The sequence below is a fragment of the Bombus bifarius genome, unplaced genomic scaffold (genome assembly GCF_011952205.1).
Source record: "Bombus bifarius isolate JDL3187 unplaced genomic scaffold, Bbif_JDL3187 scf7180000007986, whole genome shotgun sequence".
Taxonomy (NCBI): Eukaryota; Metazoa; Arthropoda; class Insecta; order Hymenoptera; family Apidae; genus Bombus; species Bombus bifarius.
In genome coordinates, this window is record NW_022884368.1 from 357,180 (window position 1) to 367,931 (window position 10,752).

Consider the following 10,752-nt stretch of genomic DNA (forward strand, 5'->3'; position numbering starts at 1 on the left):
TTCCGTTTCGTTTCATTCGTTCGGTAGCACCGATTGACCGTCGCGTTACGCGGGTCCTTCCTTCCTTTTCTACTTTTTCCTCCCCTTCTCTGGTGCACGCAGACGCGCGCGGACCTGCGATTCCGGGCCCGCCGTGCGAAAGGACAATAATTAACCGGCGGTTAGTTTACGTCGCCCCCCGTGGTTTCAGGCTTCTATACGCGCCTACCTACGCTCCGAAGGTTCCCAACTTTCAACTCGTTTCAAACTTGTCAACCGCGTCCGTCTTCTTTCTTCTCGCGTCGTTCCTTGTCCTCGACCGATCCTTCGAACGATAGATTTTCTCGAATACGTTCCGAAAACGATTTGTAAGAACGAACAAATTAGTCGGATGTCCCGTCCATGCAACGATCGTCGACTCTCGTTGCGACCGGCAAAGGCTCGTCCGTTTGCCGGTTGGGAACGTTTTACCAGCGGATCGCGCTAGCAGCTCGAGATTCATAAATATGCTTGTCCGTAGGTGTAGCGAGCCAGGCAGAGTCACACCTTCTTATAATTATTAACGGGACAAATGAGCCAGGTCCGTAGCTCGTATACAATGCGAGATTGGGTACGGCGATTCGATTCGCTCGTTTCGCGATTCACTCACGCTCGGCTTTCGTTCCTTTCTCCTTTTTTCGACCGTTGACACGAACGCCAGAGCGAGAAAAAACATGGAGCGTTTTATTCGATCGTTTGGCGAATCTCGGGAGAGAGGAAAAGAAAATATTCGTTGGATGTCGTTGGTACGTCGAACGAACTAATTCACGCGCTCGTTCTCGTTAGCGGTATCATCGCCGAACGGTCGTGTGTCGACGGCATCGCTCTTTTTTCTCTTTCCCGTTAAATTCTTTGCCAAGGAGAGCGACGTTCGTCTCATGCTCGATTCCCGACGAATATCCTCCGATACATAGTTTGTCGTTGGTCGATAGATTTGTGGGCAGCGAAACATAGGCGTGGCCTGGGTCTTGGAGCGATAAATACCTAGGCGAGATTTTCATCTGTCGGAGTTGGAAGACACCTGCTGCCCGAAATCTTTTCACACGCTAGAGCTGACATACGCGTCGAATCTCCGAGAGTTTCTCCTTTTCTTCCCTTCCTCGTCGTTGAAGGGGGACGCGTAGGTTGTCGGCGTAGCTTGTCACAATCGGATTCGAATCGCTCGAAGCTTTTTTCGATGACGACGACAACGACGACGATGGTCGCGACAACGGCGACGTATACACGATGGAGAAACGCGGCTGAAACGAAACGGAAGGAAACGAAACGGGATGGTAAAAGGAGCGAAGATGGGAAGATGGTAGGAGAGTGGCGGTGTCTCTCGTTCCGCGTTGTTTTGTTATCGGCAGCGAACGGGCCGATTATAATTGTAAATGCTACCATAAAGCAAGGCTAATGCCGGCAGGAGAGGAAATGAATTGGCACGTTGGGGTTAAGCTCCGTGCGGAATCCGCGGGGGGTCGCAGGATGAGCGCAGGGTCGGCGAGTGTTGTGAATGGTTCGGAAGAATAACGTCGAGGCCCTCGGGCCCAACTCGGTCATTAAGTTACGCGCGGCATTAAATCATCGTTGCTGTCATCATCCTCGTTATCTACCGCCTCCGCCGATTCTTAGCATCGGCTATTTGTAGCTGCTCGTTTTTCGCTCCGCGAATCGCATCTTAATGCTCCATCGATCCTCTATTCGATCCTCTGTTCGTAACGGGCGACCAGTCGATCGGCGTATCGATCGAGAAGGACGAGGAGGGGAGCGATAGATCGATCCACGTTGCCTCCTAATATATCTGTCGGAGGATAGCTGGCCGACCGAATCGATTACGTCGACGCGTGTACGACTAACGACGGATGTCTCGTTAATGGAGCTTTCTCGCGATCTATCTTCACAGCTCGGCTCGGCTCGGTTCAACTCGGCTTGGCTCGGTTCGATGTGACGGGAACGTGCATGGTTCGCCGGATAGACAGAGGTTCCATTGTTGGTGAAATAGCGGCTCGCTGGCCTCGAAGTGGAAGGTGGAGAGTTGCGAGGGGCGCGAGAGGGTGGTCCGAAAGGCGAGATACGGGTACGCGTATGGATACGGATACGGATACCGGTAGGATCGCGGCCCGTATTTCGTATAGGTGCGAGATCCGATGGATGTATGCGCGACTGGCGCGTTCCTCCGCGGGGGGCACGTCAGTGTCCCCCGGTGTTAGCCGGCTAACATAAGGTTAGGCCATTCGTTCCAATCGTTTTCTTTCTTGGCCCGTCTGGTTCGAGCGCGCCGCGTGGAAGGCTTCTTCGCAGCCTGCCGGTCACCGCATTCCAATCTCTCTACCCATCATCCTCTTCCTCTCTTTCTCCCTCTTCCGCGGAGTCCGGCGGAGTCGAGCCGAGGAGTCGAGTCACCACCCTTCTCCACCCTTCTTCGTGTCCATTCGTACCGAGCATACGTTGCAGGCCTTCTTCGAGGCTTCGAGTGTCTTCTGACACTCTCGTATACCGGTGGTATCATCGTAGTTGGCTGCAGCCTTTAAGCTTTTATCCCTCTCCAGCGGTGAAGATAACATCAGCTCGGTCCTCTTCTCGGCTCGCCAGCATTTAGAATAAGAGAGGAGACCCCACTGAGCGAAGCACCGCGGTGGGTATTCCGGGTACAACCTGCCACTCGTCAGCCCACCCTCCTTAGCGCGCGAGACCGCTCCCTCTCGTTTTCTTTCTCTTTCGCACTCACCCGCGCGCTCGCCTCCTTTACCTGCCTGTCTAGCTATCGAATCGCTCTACCTGCTTCTACGCGAACTCTATCTTCTTTCTTTTTCTCCTTCTCGCTCCTTCGTTTTCGGTCGCTTGCTCGTTCGCTCGTACCTTGCCCACCTATACGAACCCGTGTCCTTTCGATCACCGGCACTCCGAACGAACAGATTCGTCCGCGCTGGAAACTCTTTCGCTACCAGTCTCCGGCCAGAGCCGGAGAATGGAAGGATGATCGGCGAAGCGAACAGAGTCCACGATCCACGCAGTCGATAACGACCACGCGGTATCGATGGAAAAAAGGACTCTGCCTTGTTCGACGATCGTCGCGAGTCTCTCGAAGGACGCGTGATTCGCCAACGACGGCCGAGCCACGTTATCCGAGCATCGTTGTAATTTGTCACGCTGTTCTTTTCCCTTCTCTTGAACGGTTTTCCGCGGCGCGCAATCGATGCGATGCGACGCACGACGTCCGCGAAGATCAAAAATATCGTTTCTCAGAGAAGCCGATCATCGAGCGCCGATCGCGATTAACGACGTAACTGCTAGGCTTAGCGCACCGATGACTACCGGAGGACGTCCTCGAGCTATAGCACCGTTGACTACCGAGTAAAAGGAACACTCGCGAAACCAGCATTTCCATCCGATATCCGTCGTTGTCGTTTCCTACCGATTCGTAACGAGAAAACGGGAGTCGATCTCTTGTCGCAAAGCGCGTGTTCATTCGCAAACGTTGTCTTCGACATTTGTCCAAAGTTCCGTTTTTCCGAAAGCTCGTCTTTTATTCGTCGTTTTATGTTGCCGGGAGCCGAAGGAGTAGCGCACCCATCGACTCGTCAGGATAGTTTTCCATCGAAAAACGAGCTAAAATATCTTGCGTTCTTCGAGACGCCGACGACGACGGAGAATGGACGCGTCATCGTTTGTCAGCGTTCGAACGTAGTTTTTTCAAGTAGTTACGCGTTAATGTTGTTTTCGGTGCTACCGTATAATCGTCGCGGCTGCTGTGCCGCCACGAGAAAACCTTTTTCGGGCGACGACGTCGAGGGTATTCGTGATATTTGAAGAGGCTTACGACTGGGATAGGTCGAGTGGATACGAAACACTTGCCGGGTCCCGTGGAGCCAGGAAAACACTCGACCGTTCACCGTAACGAAAACACTAATTTGCCTTTCTCGGCACCGTGTTCACGGTCCATGTCTCGGAACTCGTATGCAACTCGATTCCTTTCGACCGTTCGATAATTACTTCTATTATTCATCGAGTAGAACGAAACGTCGATCGACGACGGTCGTTGAGCTTGGAATTGCCGACGAGCGAACGCTGCGACGCGTCGATCGAGCTGCACGGTGCTCGAAAACGTTGTTCTCGGAGGAACGTAAGAGCAGAAATCGAGGAAGAGAAATATGAAGAAGACGGCGAACGTTGGTCGCGTTTAATCCCGACGTTTGTCTTGACCGATTCATCGCGTGCAATTTCTTGAACGTTACGTGGCACTGCGTACGCCGCGCGTGATGGTTCACCCGGTATGCAGCCAATAATTCTGACGTTATATCACCTATCGACCTAAGTATTAGGCGGCGACCGATATAATGACGTATCTAAGGCGAAATGGGAGGGTATAGAGACGCCGCGGGAACCCGCGTTATTATATGCTATTGGGAACTAATTTGAATCAATTTACTTTAGGTGGTCTCCCAGCGCACTTTCTTAACTCGACTTCGCGTTTAACGTGGACGTGATACGGCCGGTACCGCGAGATATTCAAAGGATACACGTTATCGACCTACAAACTTCTTCGCCAGCTGCTCTTTCCGACGTCGAAAGCGATTTCGAACGGTAAGAGCGAGCGATTTCGCGACGCGCGTCCCTAAATACCGGTCGAACGTATTGTGCCGATTTTTCGTCCACCTCGTAAATAGGTAAGTACGTATCGGCATACGGTATCGATGGTAATCGGTGGGCGGATTTAAAAAAGCTAAAATAGTCGCGAATCGAGGTGGCAGAGAATTTTTTAACGATGTTATCACGACAGGGAAACAAGCGGCGCGTGTACTTACAAGCGATAAAAGTGCAGTTCCAGAAGGAACACGTACTTGGTACGAACATCGTAAAGTTTCGATTTTGCATGGACGTCGATCCCATCTCTAATCCGTGGATCAGAGGCACCGCGCTAGAAAAAATCGCGACAGCGATTTCATTAAATTCTTCACGGCCCCCTCTTCGTTCCCGCTTCTTGCCTTCTCTCCTCTCCTCTTCTCTCCTCTTTCCTTCCCTTCTCTCCTCGCGTCTCTGGAATCGTAAATCTCGCTATCGAAAGATTTATTGGCATCGAATCGCGTTCGCTATCGCGTTGAACGACTTATCGCTATTGCTCGCGTGCTCGCGCGGTAAACGTATCCGTCGATGTGCAACGCGAGACATCTCGTAGCCTTTACAACACGCCGACTGTACAAATCGCTTAAAACGTACTGCGAATGTTTTTTCCATGCTTCTGGAGAATTCGTTCGAATATCGTGTAATCGCTGTCGGGTTACGCGGTAGTTGAAAACGAGCGAAGCGAAAGAGGACGTCGTTGGAACGTAAAACACGAACGAACAGATAAGGCTGACGTTTGCACGGGTGCGTCACGTTGGCGAAAAGGTCGTGAAAGTGGTGGGTCCATGGTGGCACGAGTCAAGGGTGCATTCGACTCGGGCTCCGTCCACGATTCGATTTTTCACGGGGATCGGCATCGGGACCAGGATCGAGATCAGTCGGGTTGTTTCCCCCTCTGTCGCGTTCCCTCGCTCGTAAATCAAGGATTAAATCGGATGCGTGTAATTCGCAGCAGTTTTAACCGTAAACAGTTTAATCTCGGTCACGAGTCGAAATCGGTCACGTCAAAACAATAGATTCTTCACGGCGTGACACACTGTCGGCGCACCGCCGATGACGCGCCGGGATCCTCTTTGCGCAAGGGACGAAGCGAGAGAAAAATCTCCGCTAATAAGCGAAGCAGTTTAACGCACCCTCCGAAACGGAGTATCACGAGCGACGCGATTTTACCTTCCTTTGGTTTAGCCAATTTTAAGCCATCGAATCGCTGAACCATCGAGAGTCGATCCATAATCGTAGAATCAACCCGATATTACGTACGTACGAGTTAAGGCAGTTGGCTGGAAACTCGAGTATCGAAACCGTGTTCCGTGTGCGATACGGCTGACGAAAAATTTCGATCGACCCATGCAAGCTTAGAAAAGAGACGGAGGAGGACGACTCGACTGCTATCGACGAAATTTTTACGAGCCGCGTCATCTGTACGAACAGCTGAAACCATGCAGTAGCGGTTATCCCATAAAGTAGCTCGTAAGTTTATTACGATCGTTATTAGGCCGATGCGTAATATTCCTGGCATTTATAGCGGCGATATCGGAATCGATATCGCTGGAAGAAAAACGTATTCGTTATTCGATTCGTAGGATCGAAGGAATAGCCGGCGCGAACTTTCTCAGGCCGAAGCTAAACACAGGAAAGTGGGTCGAGTCGAATGGAGTCGAGTAGAACCGAGCTCGACTCTCCGCTTTCGAACGCTCGTCTCGTTGTCCCGTTCCGCTACCGTTTTGTTTTTCTCGTCTCTCGAACAATGTCGCATCCGCACCCATGTCCCGACTTTTCTAACGAATTCCGTGGAACAATTCCAATACGTACGGTTTCCAAAGTTTATTCGGCCATATAAAGCACGTGATACAGCTACTTGGAAGGCACAATGGCTCGTCGGCGAAGCAGCCCAGCTCTCCGGACCCGAGTCTCTACCCCTTACGAAGGATATTCGGCGACATATGCGTACGTGCGCGAAAGCAATATGCAGGGTAAGAGGAGGGACGGGGGTGGGTCGAAGGAGAAGCAGAGCAAAGCGGAAGGCACGTGGAAGAGGGTAGCAGGAGGGCAGGCCAGCCTTTGAAACGGGATAGTCCGGCCACAGCTTGCGGGGATGCGAGCTTTCGAGCGCACCCCACGAATGTTAACGCGCCGCATTAACTTCGTATTGGTTGGAGAAACGCGAGCTCCAGCAATAATTCTGATAACGCAGCATGTTGTCGCGTTGCCCGGCATACCAAACGGTCACAGTACCCTTTATACGAACAACGCCTTCGACTTTACCCTCTCGTTCTCCATCGTGTCGCGTCTTTCTCTCCTCTCTGCCCTCCTTTCCTTCCTCCTTTCCTTCCGCCTTTCTTCTCTTCTTCTCTCGTTTTTCGAACGTACTGCTCTCGAAAGAACCGATCGTCGCGACGAGATTGTACAGAGCGAGATCCGCTCGAGCGGATCGCGATTCTACTTCGGCAATCGCATTCTAACCGTAAATAGCGCGGTTCGATACACGTAAAAGTTTCATGGGTCTTCTTGTCGAACGCGGCGAGTTAGCCTCGCGACGTCGAAGGTAGGAAAAATTTCTAGAATGAGAAGCACTCACAGTCGTCGTCGTCGTCGTCGTCGTCGTCGTCGTCGTCGTTGTCGTCGTTCGGTACCCATAAGGTATAAGTACCTTTTACTGGGGACGAAGGCTCCTTAAGCAAGCCATGCACCGTAAAAATTTGCAAGCGTACTTTACCGAATAAACGAGACGTCGAAGAGGAACGATTTCACGAAGCTTCGCCGCCCTCTCGAATCTCTTTAACCTTCTTTCCGTTTTAGTCGATTCTCTTTTGCTCGCGATATCGATGGGAAACGGTGGAAAGACGGATGAAGGTTTCCGCCGGATACGATGCCGACGGGATAAAGTTATCGAGAAGGATACCGACGAAGGAAGAAACGACGAGCGGAGGTCGGCGATGCCGCGCGAAACGATCGCGACGTATAAAGGAAGGAGCGAAGTTTGGTCGGCAAAGTGCGGAAAATCGGTACGAAGGAGATAGAATTGCAAGATGCGGCATGTAGGATGTCACGTAGGCGGTTAACGTTGTACGTGGAAATCTGACGGTGACTCGTATTTAGCTGTCGTGTGAGTAGCGAACGTTGCGTCGAAGGGAATAGGCGAGAACGGGTGGGTGTAGTTCAATAGGTAGAGTACTGGTGCTCGTACTCTGGGTAAGTGGAAGCCGAACGTATGGGTTAGGGTTCGGCGGCGCATGAGTGTGCGGTCGGTGACCACATGCACGGTTTTGAAGTTGCGCGCGCGCGTGCAGAGGGACGCGAACGCGTTAGGAAGGTAAGTAAGAAGGTAGCTCGTAGCCAGCCAGGAAATCTATCCCGCATCGGCTCCCTCCTCCAGCGCCAGGACCTTTGCTCACCGCCCTGTAATCATCGCGAGTCAGTGGCGGCGGCCGCTAATTATGTTTCATAACACTTCTTACCCCCACTCTAATATCCACTCCCTTAGGGGCAGCTCATCATTTATTTACATCATATTCGTCCCGAGGGATAGCGCAACGGCCTCCGCGACCACGGTTCCTTCTTTTCCATTCGGCTTCGCTCCGTTTCGTTTACGAGCTTCCATCGCGCCGCCGATTTCAAGCGCTTTTTCGCACGAATCTCGACGATTTTCGCGCAACAAACCCGACGACAACGACCACTGTGAAAATTAAATCGAATTCGTCTATTCTCTGTTTAATCCAATCTCACTGTTCAGGAGATGTTATCCGTCTCAGTTTCCTCCTACCTACCACATAGGCATCTGCATACATGGCACAACGTACGTAGTATATCGTTGCTCGGAGAGCAACGCGGAAAATCCGTTAAGAAAGGTCTGTTAGTTCCGAGACGAATCCGGATTTGGCAGACCACCGTCTAATGGAGGTTCTTGTCTGTCGATTGATTTTAGGATTATTCGACGGGATTCTGGCTAGCAACTGCGATCCTTTTGTTCCTTTCCACTGTGTCCGTTTTCTTCCGCCTCTTCTTCGTCGCGCTTTCGGGAATCTCGAAGGAATCTCGGCCCTGTAGCTACGCTCGATGTAGCCGGCAGATTGGTGGCACTTTTGCGGTCGAGCGATTAAGTGGTTTCAAGCGATATCCTCCAAGAAAATTGGCGGGGCTTCGAGAACAGACCGAGTTTTAATTAACCTCTGTCTTTCTACGAGCATTTTACAGGGTCGTGAGGTCCGGTAGCCGCGGTACTCTTTTCACGTGCCTCCCAAATTACGCGTAAACCATCTCTAGCGTAACTCGCATGCACGAGCTCCTCCTCCCCTTTTCCCCCCGATTTCGAGCGACGCAAACGCACGGCTCGCGTCTCTCCGAGATAAATTCGTCGAAGAAAAGGACCGGCATCTTGGGATCGTGACGAGTCGGATCGGCACCGTCATCGATCAGATCAGATTCGTACGACAAAACGTAGAACCGGAGAGAGTGCTCGCGTCGCGAGCATCGAGAGACGAGAATAAGTGCCGCGTAACCGCGCGGCGATTTGTCCGGATCAGCGTCAGACTAAGCAGATTACGAGTTCTCCCTAAACGAACCGGCAGTTGGAGAAGCAACCGCGCGGAGACCGAGCGGCAATGTCGCTCGATCTCTCGGGAGGTCCGTCGATGGCCCATCTATTTGTTCAAGTCCTGCTAACGACGATGAAAATGCGCGAAATTTTCGCTCGCAAGGAACGATTCCATCTGCACGCGTAGCTCCGTCGTTCGAACGATCGTTCGTTCGCTCGTTTGTCCGCTCGTTCGTCAGGGAGTCGGTCATCGTCGGTATCATCGATAGTTGGCCCGTGCTTTTGACGACTAAATATATCTCGACGCAAGGCGCACTCGCGGCAATAAAGAGTCAGAGGGCGTACCGGTCGAACGAATTTAAAGATACATACATAAAGTTAGGTCGGTCGAAAGCAGTTTCTGCTTTGACGCGAGGTCCTTTGAAGTGGTTTTCGTTGGATCGTGAGTATCAAACGGATTCACCTGATCGTAACGCGGATCGTAGCCGCTTGGGCGTGAACAACCGCGAGACGTTGGTCTAGAAAAGGGAAGGCTCGAAACGACCGGAAACGATATCGTAACAGCTTCTGCTCTGCTTTGAGTCGTCGAAGCGGTAACAAAACGACGCGTCGTCGCCGCTAGATCTCTATTTCTTCGATCTTGAGGAAAAAAGACGGTCGAGTGAAACGCGAGCGTTGCCAGCCTCCGCGGCGTAATAACCAGTGGAGACGCCGCCACATCGGGATTCGCCTAACGAAGTCGTTACGTTTAATTATCGCGCGTCTGCCAGAGCGTACCGATTCCTGGGGCAATTAACGTATTTGTGCCGTGCACCGTGTTACGAGCGAGATCGCGTGTTACGAACAACGGTAATTAGAAACAACCGTCCGTCGATGGCCGATTTCTCGCTTCGCTACGCGACCGCTCGACCGCCCGACCGCCCGACCGCTCTCCACCGAGATAAGAACACGACGAACGTCGAATTTTTTAGCGTAACGAAAAGATTTCACGGATAAGATAGAGAGAGAAAGAGAGAGAGAGAGAGAGGAGGAGGAGGAGGAGGAGGAAAATCGGCGGAGGAAGCACGGTTTCGTTCGATCGCAGAACCGATGGCACCATCTCACCGTTGCCGCGGTTCGCTCCAGAATTATAATATTTATCTTTCGCGGATAATAACGGAATTGAATCGCGTGAAATTTCTAACTCGTAATGATATCGCGGCCCGTTTTTTCTACACGTTAAACCGTATAATTACAATAATCCGCCGATGATATCGCGCGCGATACACGTATCGCTACCTACGTATTTAGCGCGCAAGGCAATTTCCTGCTTTATTATAATAATATCCGGAGCAATCTGCTCCCTTCCCACCACCCGGAGCGTAGCTTCGTTCTTTTGCAGCAGCTTCTTATTTTCAAACGCGCCGCGTCTTCGTTAGCTGCGCGCATCCCGCACCGATCCTCGTCTCGTCGAATCCGTTTACTCGACATTCGGCAGGATTGTCGCGATAGTTGGGTATCGACGAGACGACGGCCTTCTTCGCGCTTCGAGTCGCAACGCGCGACATGTCGCCGCAGGCATAGCGGGCGAATTACGGATGGCCGATGAGTTTTCC